This window comes from Phyllobates terribilis, unplaced genomic scaffold (genome assembly GCF_046119375.1).
Source record: "Phyllobates terribilis strain yellow unplaced genomic scaffold, ASM4611937v1 Scaffold_5__5_contigs__length_657084704, whole genome shotgun sequence".
NCBI classification, from domain to species: Eukaryota; Metazoa; Chordata; class Amphibia; order Anura; family Dendrobatidae; genus Phyllobates; species Phyllobates terribilis.
The window spans coordinates 384,065,517-384,090,460 of record NW_027362765.1 but is presented as its reverse complement, the minus strand read 5'-3'; the positions used below and the strand labels follow the sequence as shown (position 1 = coordinate 384,090,460).

Here is a 24,944-nt window from a genome sequence, read left to right as displayed (position 1 = left end):
GCATCCATATGACATCCAAATGCGATCCGATTGCAATGCGATTTTAACAAGAGGTTTTACATGGAGAATTACTCTGTCATTTACACATATTTTTCTGAGGAAAAAAAAATAAAAAATAAAAATAAATATATATATATATATTTAATCTCTCAGAAGAATGCAGCATCACTCCATATGGCCAAGATACGTCTTAACAATGAAAATATTAGATCTAAACTGTTTTGCTCAGCAACAAGTACTTGCAAACAATGAAGGTTTTTAGTGCATAAATTGGCCAATTCATGTGTGCCCATCAACAACGGCAAGGTAACCTCCCCCTGATGGGTAACTACTCTGCCTTACATGCCACTTTTGGGCTACAAGCCTACAACTAAATGGACAGACATGTCTTCTTCTGGGCTAAAAACACCTACATTTAAAGGGCAAGCAGAGCTGTTTATACAACACCTGCTGGTTAATGGGAGGAGTGCAGAATCAGGCAAGAGGCAGTTACACCCCCTTATAGTATCTATCTCTATCGTAGATCTATCTATCTATCTCTATCGTAGATCTATCTATCTCTATCGTAGATCTATCTATCTCTATCGTAGATCTATCTATCTCTATCGTAGATCTATCCATCTATCTCTATCGTAGATCTATCTATCTCTATCGTAGATCTATCTATCTCTATCGTAGATCTATCTCTATCGTAGATCTATCTATCTATATCGTAGATCTATCTATCTCTATCGTAGATCTATCTATCGTAGATCTATCCATCTATCTCTATCGTAGATCTATCTATCTCTATCGTAGATCTATCTATCTATCTCTATCGTAGATCTATCTATCTCTATCGTAGATCTATCTCTATCGTAGATCTATCTATCTATCTCTATCGTAGATCTATCTATCTCTATCGTAGATCTAGCTATCTATCTATCGTAGATCTATCTATCTCTATCGTAGATATATCTATCTCTATCGTAGATCTATCTATCTATCATAGATCTATCCATCTATCTCTATCGTAGATCTATCTATCTCTATCGTAGATCTATCTATCTATCTCTATCGTAGATCTATCTATCTATCTCTATCGTAGATCTATCTATCTCTATCGTACATCTATCTATCTATCCATCTATCTCTATCGTAGATCTATCTATCTCTATCGTAGATCTATCTATCTCTATCGTAGATCTATCTATCTATCTCTATCGTAGATCTATCTATCTCTTTCGTAGATCTATCTATCTATCTCTATCGTAGATCTATCTATCTATCTCTATCGTAGATCTATCTATCTCTATCGCAGATCTATCTATCTCTATCGTAGATCTATCTATCTATCTATCTATCGTAGATCTATCCATCTATCTCTATCGTAGATCTATCTATCTCTATCGTAGATCTATCTATCTCTTATCGTAGCTCTATCTATCTCTATCGTAGATCTATCTATCTCTATCGTAGATCTATCTATCTATCTCTATCGTAGATCTATCTATCTCTATCGTAGATCTATCTATCTATCTCTATCGTAGATAGATCTATCTCTATCGTAGATCTATCTATCTCTATCGTAGATCTATCTAACTATCTCTATCGTAGATCTATCCATCTATCTCTATCGTAGATCTATCTATCTCTATCGTAGATCTATCTATCTCTATCGTAGATCTATCTATCTATCTCTATTGTAGATCTATCTCTATCGTAGATCTATCTATCTCTATCGTAGATCTATCTATCTATCTCTATCGTAGATCTATCTATCGCTATCGTAGATAGATCTATCTCTATCGTAGATCTATCTATATCGTAGATCTATCTATCTCTATCGTAGATCTATCTATCTCTATCATAGATCTATCTATCTATCTCTATCGTAGATCTATCTATCTCTATCGTAGATCTATCTATCTCTATCGTAGATCTATCTATCTATCTCTATCGTAGATCTATCTATCTCTATCGTAGATCTATCTATCTCTATCGTAGATCTAGCTATCTATCTATCGTAGATCTATCTATCTCTATCGTAGATATATCTATCTCTATCGTAGATCTATCTATCATAGATCTATCCATCTATCTCTATCGTAGATCTATCTATCTCTATCGTAGATCTATCTATCTCTATCGTAGATCTATCTATCTATCTCTATCGTAGATCTATCTATCTATCTCTATCGTAGATCTATCTATCTCTATCGTAGATCTATCTATCTATCCATCTATCTCTATCGTAGATCTATCTATCTCTATCGTAGCTCTATCTATCTCTATCGTAGATCTATCTATCTATCTCTATCGTAGATCTATCTATCTCTTTCGTAGATCTATCTATCGTAGATCTATCTATCTATCTCTATCGTAGATCTATCTATCTATCTCTATCGTAGATCTATCTATCTCTATCGCAGATCTATCTCTATCGTAGATCTATCTATCTATCTATCGTAGATCTATCCATCTATCTCTATCGTAGATCTATCTATCTCTATCGTAGATCTATCTATCTCTTATCGTAGCTCTATCTATCTCTATCGTAGATCTATCTATCTCTATCGTAGATCTATCTATCTATCTCTATCGTAGATCTATCTATCTCTATCGTAGATCTATCTATCTATCTCTATCGTAGATAGATCTATCTCTATCGTAGATCTATCTATCTCTATCGTAGATCTATCTAACTATCTCTATCGTAGATCTATCCATCTATCTCTATCGTAGATCTATCTATCTCTATCGTAGATCTATCTATCTCTATCGTAGATCTATCTATCTATCTCTATCGTAGATCTATCTATCTCTATCGTAGATCTATCTATCTATCTCTATCGTAGATCTATCTATCGCTATCGTAGATAGATCTATCTCTATCGTAGATCTATCTATATCGTAGATCTATCTATCTCTATCGTAGATCTATCTATCTCTATCATAGATCTGTCTATCTATCTCTATCGTAGATCTATCTATCTCTATCGTAGATCTATCTATCTCTATCGTAGATCTATCTATCTATCTCTATCGTAGATCTATCTATCTCTATCGTAGATCTATCTATCTATCTCTATCGTAGATCTATCTATCTCTATCGTAGATCTATCTATCTCTATCGTAGATCTATCTATCTATCTCTATCGTAGATCTATCTATCTCTATCGTAGATCTATCTATCTCTATCGTAGATCTATCTATCTCTATCATAGATCTATCTATCTCTATCGTAGATCTATCTATCTCTATCGTAGATCTATCTATCTCTATCGTAGATCTATCTATCTCTATCATAGATCTATCTATCTCTATCGTAGATCTATCCATCTATCTCTATCGTAGATCTATCTATCTCTATCGAAGATCTATCTATCTCAATCGTAGATCTATCTATCTATCTCTATCGTAGATCTATCTATCTCTATCGTAGATCTATCTATCTCTATCGTAGATAGATCTATCTCTATCGTAGATCTATCTATCTATCTCTATCGTAGATCTATCCATCTATCTCTATCGTAGATCTATCTATCTCTATCGTAGATCTATCTATCTCTATCGTAGATCTATCTATCTATCTCTATCGTAGATCTATCCATCTATCTCTATCGTAGATCTATCTATCTCTATCGTAGATCTATCTCTATCGTAGATCTATCTCTATCGTAGATCTATCTATCTCTATCGTAGATCTATCTATCTCTATCGTAGATCTATCTATCTATCTATCGTAGATCTATCCATCTATCTCTATCGTAGATCTATCTATCTCTATCGTAGATCTATCTATCTATCCATCTATCTCTATCGTAGATCTATCTATCTCTATCGTAGATCTATCGTAGATCTATCTATCTATCTCTATCGTAGATCTATCTATCTATCTCTATCGTAGATCTATCTATCTCTATCGTAGATCTATCTATCTATCCATCTATCTCTATCGTAGATCTATCTATCTCTATCGTAGATCTATCTATCTCTATCGTAGATCTATCTATCTATCTCTATCGTAGATCTATCTATCTCTTTCGTAGATCTATCTATCGTAGATCTATCTATCTATCTCTATCGTAGATCTATCTATCTATCTCTATCGTAGATCTATCTATCTCTATCGCAGATCTATCTATCTCTATCGTAGATCTATCTATCTATCTATCTATCTATCGTAGATCTATCCATCTATCTCTATCGTAGATCTATCTATCTCTATCGTAGATCTATCTATCTCTTATCGTAGCTCTATCTATCTCTATCGTAGATCTATCTATCTCTATCGTAGATCTATCTATCTATCTCTATCGTAGATCTATCTATCTCTATCGTAGATCTATCTATCTCTATCGTAGATAGATCTATCTCTATCGTAGATCTATCTATCTCTATCATAGATCTATCTAACTATCTCTATCGTAGATCTATCCATCTATCTCTATCGTAGATCTATCTATCTCTATCGTAGATCTATCTATCTATCTCTATCGTAGATCTATCTCTATCGTAGATCTATCTATCTCTATCGTAGATCTATCTATCTCTATCGTAGATCTATCTATCGCTATCGTAGATAGATCTATCTCTATCGTAGATCTATCTATATCGTAGATCTATCTATCTCTATCGTAGATCTATCTATCTCTATCATAGATCTATCTATCTATCTCTATCGTAGATCTATCTATCTCTATCGTAGATCTATCTATCTCTATCGTAGATCTATCTATCTATCTCTATCGTAGATCTATCTATCTCTATCGTAGATCTATCTATCTCTATCGTAGATCTATCTATCTATCTCTATCGTAGATCTATCTATCTCTATCGTAGATCTATCTATCTCTATCATAGATCTATCTATCTCTATCGTAGATCTATCTATCTCTATCGTAGATCTATCTATCTCTATCGTAGATCTATCTATCTCTATCATAGATCTATCTATCTCTATCGTAGATCTATCCATCTATCTCTATCGTAGATCTATCTATCTCTATCGAAGATCTATCTATCTCTATCGTAGATCTATCTATCTATCTCTATCGTAGATCTATCTATCTATCTCTATCGTAGATCTATCTATCTCTATCGTAGATCTATCTATCTATCTCTATCGTAGATCTATCCATCTATCTCTATCGTAGATCTATCTATCTCTATCGTAGATCTATCTATCTCTATCGTAGATCTATCTATCTATCTCTATCGTAGATCTATCCATCTATCTCTATCGTAGATCTATCTATCTCTATCGTAGATCTATCTCTATCGTAGATCTATCTCTATCGTAGATCTATCTATCTCTATCGTAGATCTATCTATCTATCTCTATCGTAGATCTATCTATCTATCTATCGTAGATCTATCCATCTATCTCTATCGTAGATCTATCTATCTCTATCGTAGATCTATCTATCTATCCATCTATCTCTATCGTAGATCTATCTATCTCTATCGTAGATCTATCTATCTCTATCGTAGATCTATCTATCTATCTCTATCGTAGATCTATCTATCTATCTATCGTAGATCTATCCATCTATCTCTATCGTAGATCTATCTATCTCTATCGTAGATCTATCTATCTATCCATCTATCTCTATCGTAGATCTATCTATCTCTATCGTAGATCTATCTATCTCTATCGTAGATCTATCTATCTATCTCTATCGTAGATCTATCTATCTCTTTCGTAGATCTATCTATCTATCTCTATCGTAGATCTATCTATCTATCTCTATCGTAGATCTATCTATCTATCTCTATCGTAGATCTATCTATCTCTATTGTAGATCTATCTATCTCTATCGTAGATCTATCTATCTATCTCTGTCGTAGATCTATCTATCTCTATCGTAGATCTATCTATTTATCTATCTATCGTAGATCTATCCATCTATCTCTATCGTAGATCTATCTATCTCTATCGTAGATCTATCTATCTCTATCGTAGATCTATCTATCTATCTCTATCGTAGATCTATCCATATATCTCTATCGTAGATCTATCTATCTCTATCGTAGATCTATCTATCTCTATCGTAGATCTATCTATCTCTATCGTAGATCTATCTATCTATCTCTATCGTAGATCTATCTATCTCTATTGTAGATCTATCTATCTCTATCGTAGATCTATCTATCTATCTCTATTGTAGATCTATCCATCTATCTCTATCGTAGATCTATCCATCTATCTCTATCGTAGATCGATCTATCTCTATCGTAGATCTATCTATCTCTATCGTAGATAGATCTATCTCTATCGTAGATCTATCTATATCGTAGATCTATCTATCTCTATCGTAGATCTATCTATCTCTATCATAGATCTATCTATCTATCTCTATCGTAGATCTATCTATCTCTATCGTAGATCTATCTATCTATCTCTATCGTAGATCTATCTATCTCTATCGTAGATCTATCTATCTATCTCTATCGTAGATCTATCTATCTCTATCGTAGATCTATCTATCTCTTTCGTAGATCTATCTATCTCTATCGTAGATCTATCTATCTATCTCTATCGTAGATCTATCTATCTATCTCTATTGTAGATCTATCCATCTATCTCTATCGTAGATCTATCCATCTATCTCTATCGTAGATCGATCTATCTCTATCGTAGATCTATCTATCTCTATCGTAGATAGATCTATCTCTATCGTAGATCTATCTATATCGTAGATCTATCTATCTCTATCGTAGATCTATTTATCTCTATCATAGATCTATCTATCTATCTCTATCGTAGATCTATCTATCTCTATCGTAGATCTATCTATCTCTATCGTAGATCTATCTATCTATCTCTATCGTAGATCTATCTATCTCTATCGTAGATCTATCTATCTATCTCTATCGTAGATCTATCTATCTCTATCGTAGATCTATCTATCTCTATCATAGATCTATCTATCTCTATCGTAGATCTATCCATCTATCTCTATCGTAGATCTATCTATCTCTATCGAAGATCTATCTATCTCTATCGTAGATCTATCTATCTATCTCTATCGTAGATCTATCTATCTATCTCTATCGTAGATCTATCTATCTCTATCGTAGATCTATTTATCTCTATCGTAGATCTATCTATCTATCTCTATCGTAGATAGATCTATCTCTATCGTAGATCTATCTATCTATCTCTATCGTAGATCTATCCATCTATCTCTATCGTAGATCTATCTATCTCTATCGTAGATCTATCTATCTATCTATCTCTATCGTAGATCTATCCATCTATCTCTATCGTAGATCTATCTATCTCTATCGTAGATCTATCTCTATCGTAGATCTATCTCTATCGTAGATCTATCTCTATCGTAGATCTATCTATCTCTATCGTAGATCTATCTATCTATCTCTATCGTAGATCTATCTATCTATCTATCTATCTATCGTAGATCTATCCATCTATCTCTATCGTAGATCTATCTATCTCTATCGTAGATCTATCTATCTCTATCGTAGATCTATCTATCTATCCATCTATCTCTATCGTAGATCTATCTATCTCTATCGTAGATCTATCTATCTCTATCGTAGATCTATCTATCTATCTCTATCGTAGATCTATCTATCTCTATCGTAGATCTATCTATCTATCTCTATCGTAGATAGATCTATCTCTATCGTAGATCTATCTATCTCTATCGTAGATCTATCTAACTATCTCTATCGTAGATCTATCCATCTATCTCTATCGTAGATCTATCTATCTCTATCGTAGATCTATCTATCTCTATCGTAGATCTATCTATCTATCTCTATCGTAGATCTATCTATCTCTATCGCAGATCTATCTATCTCTATCGTAGATCTATCTATCTATCTCTATCGTAGATCTATCTATCTATCTCTATCGTAGATCTATCTATCTATCTCTCTCGTAGATCTATCTATCTCTATCGTAGATCTATCTCTATCGTAGATCTATCTATCTATCTCTATCGTAGATCTATCTATCTATCTCTATCGTAGATCTATCTATCTCTATCGTAGATCTATCTATCTCTATCGTAGATCTATCTATCTATTTCGTAGATCTATCTATCTATTTCGTAGATCTATCTATCTCTATCGTAGATCTATCTATCTATCTCTATCGTAGATCTATCTATCTATCTCTATCGTAGATCTATCTATCTATCTCTATCGTAAATCTATCCATCTATCTCTATCGTAGATCTATCTATCTCTATCGTAGATCTATCTATCTATCTCTATCGTAGATCTATCTATCTCTATCGTAGATCTATCTATCTCTATCGTAGATCTATCTATCTATCTCTATCGTAGATCTATCCATCTATCTCTATCGTAGATCTATCCATCTATCTCTATCGTAGATCTATCTATCTCTATCGTAGATCTATCTATCTCTATCGTAGATCTATCTATCTATCTCTATCGTACATCTATCTATCTCTATCGTAGATCTATCTATCTCTATCGTAGATCTATCTCTATCGTAGATCTATCTATCTATCTCTATCGTAGATCTATCTATCTATCTCTATCGTAGATCTATCTATCTCTATCGTAGATCTATCTATCTCTATCGTAGATCTATCTATCTATTTCGTAGATCTATCTATCTATTTCGTAGATCTATCTATCTCTATCGTAGATCTATCTATCTCTATCGTAGATCTATCTATCTATCTCTATCGTAGATCTATCTATCTATCTCTATCGTAAATCTATCCATCTATCTCTATCGTAGATCTATCTATCTCTATCGTAGATCTATCTATCTATCTCTATCGTAGATCTATCTATCTCTATCGTAGATCTATCTATCTCTATCGTATATCTATCTATCTATCTATCTCTATCGTAGATCTATCCATCTATCTCTATCGTAGATCTATCCATCTATCTCTATCGTAGATCTATCTATCTCTATCGTAGATCTATCTATCTCTATCGTAGATCTATCTATCTATCTCTATCGTAGATCTATCCATCTATCTCTATCGTAGATCTATCCATCTATCTCTATCGTAGATCTATCTATCTCTATCGTAGATCTATCTATCTCTATCGTAGATAGATCTATCTCTATCGTAGATCTATCTATCTCTATCGTAGATCTATCTCTATCGTAGATCTATCTATCTATCTCTATCGTAGATCTATCTATCTCTATCGTAGATCTATCTATCTCTATCTATCTATCTCTATCATAGATCTATCTATCTCTATCGTAGATCTATCTATCTATCTCTGTCGTAGATCTATCTATCTCTATCGTAGATCTATCTATCTCTATCGTAGATCTATCTATCTATCTCTATCGCAGATCTATCTATCTCTATCGTAGATCTATCTATCTATCTCTATCGTAGATCTATCTATCTATCTCTATCGTAGATCTATCTATCTATCTCTATCGTAGATCTATCTATCTCTATCGTAGATCTATCTCTATCGTAGATCTATCTATCTATCTCTATCGTAGATCTATCTATCTATCTCTATCGTAGATCTATCTATCTCTATCGTAGATCTATCTATCTCTATCGTAGATCTATCTATCTATTTCGTAGATCTATCTATCTATTTCGTAGATCTATCTATCTCTATCGTAGATCTATCTATCTATCTCTATCGTAGATCTATCTATCTATCTCTATCGTAGATCTATCTATCTCTATTGTAGATCTATATATCTCTATCGTAGATCTATCTATCTCTATCGTAGATCTATCTATTTATCTATCTATCGTAGATCTATCCATCTATCTCTATCGTAGATCTATCTATCTCTATCGTAGATCTATCTATCTCTATCGCAGATCTATCTATCTCTATCGTAGATCTATCCATCTATCTCTATCGTAGATCTATCTATCTCTATCGTAGATCTATCTATCTCTATCGTAGATCTATCTATCTCTATCGTAGATCTATCTATCTCTATCGTAGATCTATCCATCTATCTCTATCGTAGATCTATCTATCTCTATCGTAGATCTATCTATCTCTATCGTAGATAGATCTATCTCTATCGTAGATCTATCTATCTCTATCGTAGATCTATCTATCTCTATCGTAGATCTATCTCTATCGTAGATCTATCTATCTATCTCTATCGTAGATCTATCTATCTATCTCTATCGTAGATCTATCTATCTATCTCTATCGTAGATCTATCTATCTATCTCTATCGTAGATCTATCTATCTCTATCGTAGATCTATCTCTATCGTAGATCTATCTATCTATCTCTATCGTAGATCTATCTATCTATCTCTATCGTAGATCTATCTATCTCTATCGTAGATCTATCTATCTCTATCGTAGATCTATCTATCTATTTCGTAGATCTATCTATCTATTTCGTAGATCTATCTATCTCTATCGTAGATCTATCTATCTATCTCTATCGTAGATCTATCTATCTATCTCTATCGTAGATCTATCTATCTCTATTGTAGATCTATATATCTCTATCGTAGATCTATCTATCTCTATCGTAGATCTATCTATTTATCTATCTATCGTAGATCTATCCATCTATCTCTATCGTAGATCTATCTATCTCTATCGTAGATCTATCTATCTCTATCGCAGATCTATCTATCTCTATCGTAGATCTATCCATCTATCTCTATCGTAGATCTATCTATCTCTATCGTAGATCTATCTATCTATCTCTATCGTAGATCTATCTATCTCTATCGTAGATCTATCTATCTCTATCGTAGATCTATCTATCTATCTCTATCGTAGATCTATCCATCTATCTCTATCGTAGACCTATCCATCTATCTCTATCGTAGATCTATCTATCTCTATCGTAGATCTATCTATCTCTATCGTAGATAGATCTATCTCTATCGTAGATCTATCTATCTCTATCGTAGATCTATCTATCTCTATTGTAGATCTATCTCTATCGTAGATCTATCTATCTATCTCTATCGTAGATCTATCTATCTCTATCTATCTATCTCTATCATAGATCTATCTATCTCTATCGTAGATCTATCTATCTATCTCTGTCGTAGATCTATCTATCTCTATCGTAGATCTATCTATCTCTATCGTAGATCTATCTATCTCTATCGTAGATCTATCTATCTATCTCTATCGTAGATCTATCTATCTCTATCGTAGATCTATCTATCTCTATCGCAGATCTATCTATCTATCTCTATCGTAGATCTATCTATCTATCTCTATCATAGATCTATCTATCTATCTCTATCGTAGATCTATCTATCTATCTCTATCGTAGATCTATCTATCTCTATCGTAGATCTATCTCTATCGTAGATCTATCTATCTATCTATCTCTATCGTAGATCTATCTATCTCTATCGTAGATCTATCTATCTCTATCGTAGATCTATCTCTATCGTAGATCTATCTATCTATCTCTATCGTAGATCTATCTATCTATCTCTATCGTAGATAGATCTATCTATCTCTATCGTAGATAGATCTATCTATCTCTATCGTAGATATAAATATGTGAGTGAGATATATAATCAGTGCTTTGAGTGTGTAGCTTACTGTACATGTAAATTTTGTCAGGGTCGGTTTTAGACAAAGTGGGGCCGTGGCCAAAAGTTTGAAATGAAGCCCTAAGGCTATGTGCCCACGATGCGGATTTAATGTGTTTCCGCGGCACCATTTCCGCCACGAAAACGCATTAAAAATGCTTGTTAAGTTGTCTGCCATGTTTCCCAATGATAATCTGCATGTGCTGTGCACATGCGGCGGAAATTTCCGCTGCGAATTATCATTGCAGAAAAATCCGCAGCACTACCATTAATTTTGCGGAGTCATGGCGAAATCGCCGCCATTGACTTGCATTGGACCACGTAATATCCGCATGAGTACACGTACACATGCGGATATTATGTGAATCAATGCGCGGATGGTACCCGGGTCTGGAGAAGAGGAGACTCTCCTTTAGACCCGGGTATCATAGAAACTGTAGTTAAAAAGAATTGAAATAAAAAAAAAACATATACTTACCTTCTGATGGCCCCCTGTCTGCTCCCGGCGGCACTGCTGGCTCTTCGGCTGCTCGCGGTGGTAAAAGTACCTTCCATGATGTCATTTAGTCATGTGACAGGTCACGCGACCACTGACGTCGGCGGTCGCGTGACCTGTCACATGACTAAATGATGTCATGGAAGGTCCTTTTTAGAGCACCATGAGCCTCCGAAGACACCGGACGCACCGTACAGACCGGGGGCCATTGGAAGGCGAGTATATATAATATATATATTTTTTCAACATATTTATTTATTTTTTTATTTTTATTTTGTTTTACTACTGATGCTGCATTTGAAGCATCGTAACTTGGTCACACTATATAAATTTATGCCGGTTGCATGGATTTATATAGTGTGACCAAGTTGTCAAGCACTTTTCCAAGTGCTTGGACAACCCGCATGCGAAATCACATGTTAAAAACGCTTCACAAACGCTTCTACCTGGCAGGAAAAAACATGTACAATCCGCATGTACAATAAGCATGCATTTTTTCTGCCAGGGAGATGCAGAAACGCTCAGGAAAAAATCCGGAGCATTTCGGCATCATGGGCACATAGCCTAAATGCTCACATAGTGCACCGTGCTCAGAAACGTTTCGGTTGTATTTAAATGCGCCGAGTTCAGGCCGTTAAACGAGCGTGATCGATATTGAAGACGTTCAGTGCTTGTCTTCCGGATTCTTTACACCGGCTGATGAAGAATGATGGAGACAGAACGATCACTAATAGATCACTTTGTCCCCATACAGGATCATGTTATCAGCAGCAGATCTGCAGCTTACACCCCGCGATGTGCTGCTGAGAACAAGGATGTTTGTTCTGCCATAAACAATCCAATCACCCGATGAATGAGAAGCATTGTGCTCCTTTGTTGGATGATTGCCTATATGTTTACACCTATTAACTCTTGTCTGCACTGCCGGGATTTATAAATGTGGAAGACACACAGACACACCTCGCCCAGGGGGATATGGGGGGAACTCGGTACCCGGGCCGTTACCTTCTATGGGATGTCACGGCAGTCGGCTCCCGGGCCCGTACTCTGGGGTCACTCTTTAAAAGGGGTTTGTTACTTGATGGGATGAATAACCGTTTTGTCTCGTGACGCCACCTGTGGTTCCCGATAATGAGTACCGGCGCTGCTGCAGACCTCTGGAGTAGATGTTAGGGCAGCTGGGTTGGTGCGTCTCTTCATAGGCAGAGCACAGCTCCAGGGCAGTGTAGGTGCAGATGGTGATGCTGGGCGTTGTAGTGCAGGAGCGATAGCGTGGTAGAAATAACTGACAGAAACAGTGGGGTGCAGTCATCCGAGTTTTATTCACAGTTATTTAGGTTCCTCGGGTTGCACTGTACAGGTGACAACCTCCCGCGTCGCACTGCGCTTACCAGGCAGGGGTTCAGCACTCCCTCAAGCATATCAGAAGCATTTATCGGGACCCCTCTCTGTATGTTCCTTTCTTAGCCGACTTCCCACGCTGGGTCTTCTCCCTCCTGCCCTGCGCCCCGCCACACAAAGTCCCGATCCGGTACCTTGAGGTCCCTCTGGGCAACTTGAAATTCCCGGACCTGGCTTGGTGCCCTTCACGGCGGCTTAGGTGCGGTTGTGGCAACTGCACCATGAAAGTGCAGAAGCCTCCGGTTTTCTAGCTGAGACCTGAAGTAACTCGGCTAGTCCAGGGACCGGTTCCCTTCTTGCGGCCTTATCCCTCTGACACTTGGCAGATTCAGGGCGTACGGGTGCCGTCCTGCACTCACCGTACCCCCTGGGATCCCTTCAGTTCCTGGAGCCTTCCTCCCTTGCTCCCACTCCTCTCTCAGCCTGGGGCATGACAGGCCGAGCCTGCCTCCCGAGCAGAGCTCCTGCAGAGCCCCGAACCTCTCACTTCTCCTCCTCTGACTTACTGACGGAACTGACCTCCTACTCTAAGATGGCTCCCCTTTATATACACCTCCTATTCAAGTGCTCCCCTGTTCTGCGTCCTCCACCCACTACTGGTTCCCCCCACTCCAGCCAGGGGCGGGGCAGCAAAAGAAGTGCATAACGCCCTTCCAGCCGGCCTGGAGTAGTGTAGTGTTGAGTGCAGGTATTAGGGTCCCTGGCAGTACTCCCTCCTTACCTGAGGGAAGGAGATGCCACACCTCTGGGTGAGGTGCAGTACCTCTGTGGCGACTGAACCCTCAGGGGCGACACACACACACACACACACACACATACACACACTGTGTGACACATGCTGCCACTGTGTCTATACCTGGCTATCTACATATACTATTAACATATATACAAATTAGAATAATGCAATAAAATATATAAACGTACACGGCACACAATTCTACACATGTACATGGTACACATACTTGCTGCACAACAAATGCCCAGCTGATACACACATTACACACAGCACATGTATGCAGGATAACAAACATTCATATCAACACATAGAAATATATCACCGACAGCACACACTACTCATACCTCAGATACGCATGACTCGCCCCCTGGGACGCGGGGCACTCAAGACCGGGCTTCTGTACGATGCTGGGGGTAGTAGTGGCAACCCGATCCCGTGGCTCAGGGTGGTCAGACCAAATTGTGGCGGTCTATTTATCAGTGTTTTGAATGTCCGACTACGCCACCCGTGGATTGCGGTCAGGGATAACCGCCGCTGCAGGGCAGACCGCTGAGGCTGGTGTTGGTGTGCAGCACAGAGGTAGAATAACTCCCCACGGGAGGAGTGTAGCCCCAGGGCAGTGTAGGTGCATATTGGGGGTGATAGTTCCGTCCGCGACGGTCAGAATGCAGAGTCCGCTTAAACAGTTCAGGGCCTTTATTATAACAGATGGTAATGAGCCAACAACAGTACTGGCTAGAAGGGGGCCTGGATGTCTGAGAACACTCGGGAAGCCCCTCTGGTCAGGGTGAGGGTGTAGGCCTACCGTGCTTTCTAAGCTCTTTCTATTTCCCTCTTTAGTGGTAAAATAGCCCACGTCCCTGAGCGTGCCGTGTACTCTCACCCATATGGCTTGCAACTTGGGCTCCTTTTACCTCTGGCCTCTCTTGGCTTTGCTGGTCCCTTCTGTTGTGGCGGAGCCTCCGGGCTTTCTAGGCCAAAGGACATGAAATCCCTCGCGGATTGGTTCTCTGCTGCTGGACTTAGAGTCTTTACAGCCTCGGACCCCAATGTCCGGTAGATTAATCTCCCTTTCTGCCAGGACAGGCTCTCGGCGCCGTATGTCCCTGGCTAGCAGTTTCTCCACTGCCTCATGACCTCCTCAACTACAGCTGAACTGTCCCTCCTTCTCTGAGACTAGTCTCACTCCTGAGCTAGGTCGTCCAGTTCTCCCTAACCCTGCCCCCAGTTCCAGCTTTTATAGGGGCAGCCAGCTCCCCCTACTGGCCTGGGACAGATGGTGCTGTATGCTAATTGTCCCTAACCAGGGAACCTCCCTCCTGCTCTCAGACACAGCCTTTAATATTTGTGGCATCCAGGCCTGGGGTGACACACACACACACTCACACCGCACATGCCTCAGATACACACACACTGCTATTATCAGTGAAGCTCCTGCTGTAGACACTGGGGGCCCCCCCAAGACAGCGGAGGGCCCTAGGCAGAAGCCTAGTCTGCCCTGCCCGCCGGCCCTGCATTTAGTAGTAAATAATTACATTTCTGAAAAAAAAAGGGGAAGAGGGTAATACCCATGTAGCTTCCCAGAGTCACTGGTAGTATATGTGAGGGGAGGTATGTGTCACTCAGGATGCTCTCCTGTGTGAACTAAGACCTACTGAATTTCTGCCAGCATGTTATATTCTAGTGGGGTTAACTCTTTTAAAGGGTATGGTTTTATGGGAATGACGTAGAGGTGGAAGGGACATCATTTCCTATACCTCCCCTCAGGCTTTGGCTGAGACAGTTTTAAATGTTCAGTCCTGTTTTTTTTTTTCTGTGTGTTGTGTTTGGAGAGGAAAGGTCTCCAGACTGGTCAGCCATAGCTCAGGAAGTAGCTGAAGGCTGGACATAACCTGTGTGGGGGAACTGCACACACATATATGGACTGTGCTATAGTTTATCTTTTGATTTGTTGTTTTGCCAGTAAGGCTGTATTTATTTTTGCTGGAGCTGCAGGGCGTTATGCCATATAATAAAGCCTGCAGAGAAAACCTGGTTCCTGAGTCTACTTCTGGAGGCGGCCGAGTGAGGCGTCATACCACAGTTGGTGTGAGAGTGCGTGCAAGATTCCAGGAACATGTGTACCTGCCACAGAGACCGGTGGATGTCCTAGGTGAAGTCCGGTAGCATGGAGGAGCTTATTAACCTGACCTTTTCAGTAATAGTGCGTAGCTGTGCCCTGGGCCTTATGGACCAGCTAAGTAGTATTACATGCTCTGCGATCGCATGAAACCGTGAAACATGCAGGGCAGGGACTCGAGCATGTCACTAGAGCACCCACTATACTTGGTGCATACCTGAGTACCCGATGCAAACTCAAGTAGCGAGCACTTGCGCTCAACACTAATGACAACTTATTCAATATGATGACCTAATGTTATCAAATTCTGTCGTACCTCTGGGTTCAAAATGTACACTATACCCCTTGATAAAATCCTTGAGGGGTCGTTTCCAAAATGGAGTCACTTCTGGGGGGTTGCCACTGTTTAGGCGCGTCAGGTGCTCTCCAAACGCGACAGGGCATCCACTGTCTATTCCAGACAATTTTGCGTTCAAAAAGTCACACAGTGCTCCTTCCCTTCTGAACTCTGCCGTGTGCCCAAACAGTGTATTTTCCCCACATATAGGGTATCGGCATACTCGAGAAATTGCACAAAAGTTTTTGGGGTCCATTTTCTCCTCATACCTTTGTGAAAATAAAACATTTGGGGCTAAAAGATCATTTTTGTGTAAAAAGTTTGATTTTTTTATTTTCACGGCACCATGTTATAAACTTCTGTGAAGCACCTGGGGGTTCAGGGTGCTCACCACACATCTAGATAAGTTCCCTGAGGGGTCTAGTTTCCAAAATGGTGTCACTTGTGGGGGGTTTCCATTGTTTAGGTACATCAGGGGCTCTCCAAACGCAACATGGCGTCCGCTAATTATTCAAGCAAATTTTACATTCAAAAAGTCAAATGGCGCTCCTTCCCTTCTGAACCCTGCCATGCACCCAAACAGTGGTTTTCTCCCACATATGGGGTATCGGCTTACTCAGGAGAAATTGCACAACAAATATTATGGCGCAATTTCTCCTGTTACTCTTATGAAAATGCAAAATTGGGGGCTGAAAAAACATTTTTTGGGGAAAATTGTGAAAATGTTATTTTCTACGGCTCAATGTTATAAACTTCTGTGAAGCACCTGGGGGTTCAGGGTGCTCACCACACATCTAGATAAGTTCCCTGAGGGGTCTAGTTTCCAAAATGGTGTCACTTGTGGGGGGTTTCCACTGTTTAGGCACATCAGGGGCTCTCCAAACGCAACATGGCGTCCGCTAATTACATATTTTACATTGAAAAAGTCAAATGGCGCTCCTTCCGTTCCGAACCCTGCCGTGCACCCAAAAAGTGGTTTTCTCCAACATATGGGGTATTTGTGTACTCAGAAGGAATTGCACAACAAATTATGGGGTTCATTTTTTAATGATAACCTTGCAAAAATAAAAAAATTGGGGTCTAAAGTAACATTTTTGTGAAAAAAATATAAATGTTCATTTTTTTTCTTCCACATTCCAAAAATTCCTGTGAAGCACCTGAAGGGTTAATAAACTTCTTGAATGTGGTTTTGAGCACCTTGAGGGGTGCAGTTTTTAGAATGGTGTCACTTTTGGGAATTTTCTGTAATAAAGGCCCCTCAAAGTCACTTCAAATGTGATATGGTCCCTAAAAAAAATTTTGTTGTAAAAATGAAAAAACGCTGGTCAACTTTTAACCCTTATAGCTCCCTAGCGAAAAAAAATGTTGGTTCGAAAATTGTGCTGATGTAAAGTAGACATGTGGGAAATGTTATTTATTAATTGTTTTGTGAGACATATCTCTCTGATTTAAGGGCATGAAAATTCAAAGTTTGAAAATTGCAAAATTTTCACCAAATTTCCATTTTTTTTCATAAATAAATACAAGTGATATCGAAGAAATTTTACCACTATCATGAAGAACAATATGTCATGAAAAAACAGTCTCAGAATCAATGGGATCTATTGAAGTGTTCCAGAGTAATTACCTCATAAAGTGACAGTGGTCAGAATTGTAAAAATTGGCCTGGTCATTAATGTGCAAACCACCTTGGGGGGTAAAGAGGTTAAGCACCTGGTGCAGAGCCAACAACCGATGCACCAACAGCACTTGCAAAGTCAACAGCAGCACCAGCAGACGACCAAACTGTTGCTTCAACAGATACAGTTGCAGCAAAAGGTGCAGCAGCAGTACCAACAGGAGCAGCAACAGCAGATACAGCTTCAGACAGACGCCATCCAGGGCAGGACAACCACCCCACCCCCAGGGCCAATTGATGACTCCCACGTCAGGAAGGAGTTATGACAGGCCATGCAGAAGATGACCCCCGGGGATGATGTAGAAGCATTTCGGACTATCTTTGAGAGGGTGGCTGACCGGGAGAGACTTCCACCAGAACAGTGGGCAGAGGTTCTGGCGCCATATTTGAGGGGTGAACCCTAAAAGGCATATTACGACTTGAAACTGCAGATGCCAAGGAATACGCCAAGCTAAAGACAGATCTTAGCACGCCTGGGAGTCAATATGGCGGTGAGAGCCCAACGAGTCCACCATTGGGCGTATGCCAGCGACAAACCCCCTCGCTCTCAGGTGTTTGTCCTACTGCATCTCATTCAGAAGTGGTTGCAGCCAGAGTCCTCCACTTCGGCCCAGATGGTTGAGCGGGTGGTGATGGATAGATTTGTGCACTCCCTTACCAAACCAGTACAGACTTGGGTTGCCCAGGGCAATCCCCAGAACGCAGATAACTTTATCGGCCTGGTAGAGAGGTACCAGGTGGTTATTATTATTATTATTATTATTATGAGAAATCCCTCGAAATCCCTCAAGAAACCAGAAATAGTCACTTCTCCATACTGGGATACCCAAAAGGGGGTGGGTTCACCTTGGAAGGGGTCTAGAGCCACCACTGGGGGGCGTCCCACTCCCACTGCAGGTGCCACAGGGACGGTTGCTAAAGATCTAGTCTGTTGGCGGTGTCATAACCCTGGACATGTAGCCGCCAGGTGTCAATTGTCCCCCGAACCCATGGACTGCAGCCTAGGCAGATGGGTCTCCTATTATGCGTATCCAGCCTATAGTGTGGACTGTTGACCCAGTGAGAGGCCACAAACATGTGCTGTGTCCGTTAATGGGGTGATGGTGCTTGGACTGTTGGATTCAGGGAGTCTAGTGACCCTAATCAGTGCCAACTTTCCCCACCAGCTGATCTCTGCCAAGACTGTGGGTGTCCACTGCATACATGGGGACGCCAAAGACTACCCTGTGGCCACAGTGACAGTGGGAACAGATTGTGGTGCCTAATCCCACGAGGTTGGGGTGGTTAAGGACCTCATACATCCCGTCATATTGGGGCGCGATTTCCCATTGTTCTGGGACTTGTGGGGGAAAGGTACCCGACTGAGTCGTGTGGACAAATTCCAGGTCCCTAAGGAAATTCTCCCGTCGACATCTGAAGGGGATGATTTCCCATTGTGTGTCCTTGCCGGCGCCGAGGACGAGACTGTGACCAAGGAGGCCGACCTCCCTGAGTTAGAGGTGGCAGGAGAGAACTTTGGGTCTGCTCAAGTTCGGGACTTGACGTTGAAGGGCGCATGCGACAATGTCACTGTCTGTAATGGGGTTGCTCAAGAGCTGGGGGCGGACACCAGGTACCCACATTTCGCAGTGCAGGGGGAGTTATTGTATCAGGTGACCAAACCAAGGGGTGATGAGATAGTGGAGCAGCTGTTAGTTCCAGGGCCCGACCGACAGAGGGTATTAAATATGACCCATTAACATGTTCTAGGGGGACACCTGAGGGATGAGAAAACTCAGGAGAGGATATTGAGGACTCAGGTTTTATTGGCCATGGTGTTACCGGGAGATCCTGAACTACTGTAGGTCCCGCCCCACCTGCCAGATAACCGCGCCCTCCTCCCACTTCTGTAGTCCTTTAATCCCCCTACCTGTGATAGAAATCCCCTTTAAGAGGATTGCCGTGGACCTAGTGGGGCCCTTGGTCAAATTAGCCCGGGGCCACCAATACATCCTGGTGGTCATGGACTATGCTACCAGGTACCCAGAAGCGGTACCACTGAAGAACTCATCGAGTTGGAGCATACTTGCATGGTCCAAGTGCCGTCCGTTTTTTGTTTTTTTAAATTGCACCCATTGACTTGCATTTTCGAGTCTTGTCCAGTATGAGGACAATTGCAGCAGTCCAATCTGAGCAGAGGGAAAAAAGAAAATAGCACATGAGCAGAGACTCCTAAATTAACATTGGTCAGAGTGCAATCCGTTTTTTTATCAGATTGCACTTGTCCATTTTTCACGCAGATGAGTATGAGACCTTACTCATATTCAGCAACTCTGAATTTTCTCTTATTCGGAGGATCTGATATATAGATGATATCTCCGAGCTCTTTGTCTCCTCTTCTATCCTCTGCCGTCCTCAGACAGGAGGGAAACATCACAGATCCTCTATAATATCGTGGATCTGATCTACATGAACAGCAGAAACATCCAAACAAATACTGATACATTACACACAGCAGGAGCTGACATTTTGTGTCCTCCCTTTTCTGACTTGGTTCCCCCTCTACACATACTGCGGTTTTTTTTTTATGCTTTTTTATGCAAATTTTCTTCTGCATTTTACAGTACCAGCAAAGTCTATGAGATTCCAGAAATCTCATGCACACATCAGGGCTTTTGTTTGATTAGTATTTTGTGCTTTGCACATTTTTTTTGCAGAATACAGCATGCCACTTCTTTCAGCATTTTTTCACCCATTGGAAGTAATAGGTGGTGAAACGCCTAGTATGAACATAGCTATCAGGTTTTGTTGCATTTTTAGTGAAAAAAGCAAGTAGATCAGTATGTGAAACTTATTTTTGTGATTTTACCATCTTGTCTTGGTCACCGGAGATGGCAGTTTGGATAGTACAGCTTAATTAAATTAGTGATGTGTACAATTAATACATTGCCTGAGCTAGGTGTGAGATTGAACAATACCTATGGCCCGTGGAGGTGTGAAATTGAACAATCCCTTGAGAAAGCGGCTGTGGATGCCACAAAACACTCGTCGGGGTACGCCACTGCGCCTCTTGTGCTGCCAGCCTGCCCTCAGCCCTCAAAATTGGTAAGACCATCACCCTGAAACACACAAGGACACAGTAAAACAAACGTATAAAAATACTCTGTTGTAAAAAAGTATCAGTAAACAGCAAGTGCTAGTAAAAAGGTGATAAAAAACAGGGTATTTAGTTGACACGTTTTTTTGCAAAAAATGTATACTAAGCCGATCTACCAACGTCAAGGTAACCCAGATCAGAGCAGTCCTTATCTGATGTATTTAAAAAACTGATCATGTGTATGGTACCTATATGAGAAGATCTAACAGGTAATGTCCATGTGCACACGCTGCAGAGGACGCCCTTTCGGCACCCTTCCAAGTCTGTGGAGCCATAGGTTTACTACAGATACATTAACATGATACTAGTGAATAACTGATTACCTGGCACCCAGCTGCTATGGGTGTGTGGAACCTTACCTTACCTACATTGCACTTTATGTACTGCTCTTGCAATTTTGCATAACTTTAGAATGTATTAGGCACTTTTTGTCTTGGGCTGGGGATGGACTTGTTTGTTGTAGCCATTCTGCACTTTATTGTCTTGATCTGCTGATTTTTCTATATGAACTTATCACTAATAAAATATGTATATTTTTTAAGCCATTATGACTCCCTTTTTCTCCCTATAAACAATGATTGTTGTGAGTCAGTATAGATTGGTGTTTAGGGGCAGTGTGGTCTCCCATTTACACCTTAATGTTGACATTTGGGCTTTTTCGCTATTCACAATGTATACATTGCCTGAGCTAGGTGTGAGTTTGAACAATACCTATGGCCCATGGAGGTGTGAAATTGAACAATCTCTGAGCAACTCAATGGCAGACCATAGTGTGAAAATAAATAGTGTCCTACAAAATCAATGCACTACCAGTGTCTTAGTTAAACAATTCCTGAACAATTCACCTCCCCCACCGTTACATTTGAAACTCTGGTTAATATAGTTTCACATATGTCTTGCATTGGTGACCTGTGTTCATGCTTCTGTGGTGGAAGCAAAGTTGCACTTTTGGCATCCAAAAACCACGCAAAATCCTGAAAAAACCCTCCTGACAAGAGATCAGGTTTTGCTGTAGAAAAAACCCCGCAATGTGTGAATATAGCCGACTCAAGTATCACTGAGCATCACTGGCAAAGATCCACCACTGCTGAATTTCACTCCACCCAGTTGTTTGCCAGTTATATATTAACCCCATCAGTTCTGCAAGATCTCTACCACCTGTACTAATTGCTGCAGACACTGGACTCTTTATCTCCTGTTCACTTTTATCAATCATTTCTAGGTTTTGTGTTTTTACCTTTTGAATAGTGTTGAGCATTCCGATCCTGAAATATCGGGTATCGGCCGATATTCGCGGTATCGGAATTCCGATACTTAATTCCGATACTTTTACAATATCGAATACCAGAATCGGAAGTTCCCATAATGCCTGCGCTCTGCAGTGTCTCTGAACGATGACAAGCTGGATGGCAGCGCTCAGCTGAGATCCAGCCTGTCATCAGAATGCCATCCCAGCGTGGGAGAATTCTCCTGATTGTTTAAAAGCCGGCGGGCGGTAAAAAGCCGCCGGCTTTTAAACAATCACACAGCCCCATACTGCTTCCCCGCAGCCTCCCACCCCGATCCTCCGCTCCCCTCGCCACCTCCCATCCCGATCGTAAGTTAGGACCGGCGGGGAGCGCAGCACCAAGGAGCGGGGAGCGAAGGACCCAGGCGGGGAAGCCGGCAGTGAAAAGACTTCACCGCCGGCTTTCCCGTTCTGTGCTGTGCTTTCCCGCCGGTTATTTCAAATGAACAGCTGAGGTATCAGGTGATGCCGATCAGCTGTTCATTTGAAGTCGCCGCGGTGCCCTCAGAGGGTTCATGTGAGTTCATGCTTGACTGCATTGCATGAACTCACATGAACTTTCCCACGGTCGCACAGGTCAGCCTCACCTCCCAGACCCGTCATGATTGGTGTGTGTGGGTGTCTGTGCAATGTGTGCGGGTGTCTGTGCGATGTGTGCGGGTGTGCGCGGTGTCTGTGCGATGTCTGCGTGTGTGTGTGCGCGGTGTCTGTGCGATGTCTGCGGGTGTGTGCGTGCAGGCAGACATAGGTTGATGTGACACTACTACTCCCATCGGCCTATGTCTGTCCCCCGTCCACTCGTGCCAGCAGGATCAGCTTGATGGGAGCAGTAGTTCCCATCAGCCTGATCCTGCTATTTAAATTGCCCTACTGTGTCCCCAATAAATTTTAAATACATGTCATTGGTGGCCAGTGGTTACCTACAATAAATTAGTTCATACATTACCTGTCCCCGCCGATCGCCACCTAAAATAAAGTAAAAAATAAAAAACTACACCTATACTCACCTAGACACCTAATTCCCCGAAGCCATCGATCTCCTGTAATAAAATATAAAATAATAAACCACAACCTTATCCTTACCCCTCCGTAGTAGTCCACGAGTGTCCCACGAAGATCTCCAGTTCAGAGCAGCCATATAGAATGTGACCGCTCTGAACCGCTGCCGCCGCTAGAATGACGGGGCCGTAAAGCAGCCCCGTCATTGCATAAGCGGGTTCGCCGGAGTTCAGGCAGCGCTGCTCCGGTCAACTCCTTTATGGCCCTGCTGTATCGTGAGAAATTCCCACGGTACAGCAGTGCCATAAAGGAGGTCTCCGGAGCTGCGCTGACTGAATGCACTCCGGTGACCTCAGTCAGTGGCTCCCGCTGCCGGGAGCGGACGTGTTCCCGGCAGCGTGAGCTTACAGCAGCCATGCACAGCTGTCACCATCTCCAGCTGACACCATCTGTGTCTGGGAGCTCGGGCAGCCATTTTCCTGTAGCTCATAGCTTCAGAAAGATGGCTGCAGGCACCAGAAAGCAGCGCACGCCGCTCACAGCCTGACGCTGGCCCCAGGTCCCAGCCAGGGCGCAGGCCCCGGCCCCAGGTCCCTGCCAGGGCGCAGGCCCCGGCCCCAGGTCCCAGCCAGGGCGCAGGCCCCGGCCCCAGGTCCCAGCCAGGGCGCAGGCCCAGGCCCCAGGTCCCAGCCAGGGCGCAGGCCCCGGCCCCAGGTCCCAGCCAGGGCGCAGGCCCCGGCCCCAGGTCCCAGCAAGGGCGCAGGCCCCGGCCCCAGCCAGGGCGCAGGCCCCGTCCCCAGGTCCCAGCCAGGGCGCAGGCCCCGCAGTATCTCACCTCTTCTGCTGTAGCTGCCGGGTTCCTGAGGGAGGGAATGGAGGATGCATTCCTCCACTTCCGCCGGCTTCCTGAGGGACCCTGCCTCCTGTGACCCTCGCTCCACCTCCCCTCCCCACCCCCCCAGAAAGATACCTATTCAGACTATAAGATGGACCCTCATCTTATAAAAAATATTATTTTTCTATTTTCCACCCCAAAATTTGGGGTGTGTCTTATGGTCCGGTGCGTCTTATAGTAAAAATACGTACCTTACATTTGTCACAGTATTGGAGTTCATGTATTCATTAGTGGCAGTGTGCTGACCCATCGCGCATGTAGATGATTGCAGTCACTTCTTTACTTACAATCATGGACTGGATCCAAATACAGGAAGAGCTGCCTCGTTATCACTGGTTTATAAC

At 41.4% G+C, this 24,944-nt stretch overlaps 1 protein-coding gene and 1 long non-coding RNA gene across 2 annotated transcripts in view; one reads left to right on the top strand and one right to left on the bottom strand.

The window, feature by feature from the left end:
- Positions 1-24,904, bottom strand: LOC141271207 (uncharacterized). The gene is made up of 3 exons (XR_012321860.1): positions 24,792-24,904; positions 21,240-21,380; positions 1-94 (listed from the first exon to the last, which is right to left on the bottom strand). It is a non-coding gene; the product is annotated as an uncharacterized lncRNA (long non-coding RNA).
- Positions 1-24,944, top strand: part of LOC141271584 (C-type lectin domain family 2 member B-like) — a 79,774-nt gene that overhangs the window by 610 nt on the left and 54,220 nt on the right. The window lies entirely within an intron of this gene.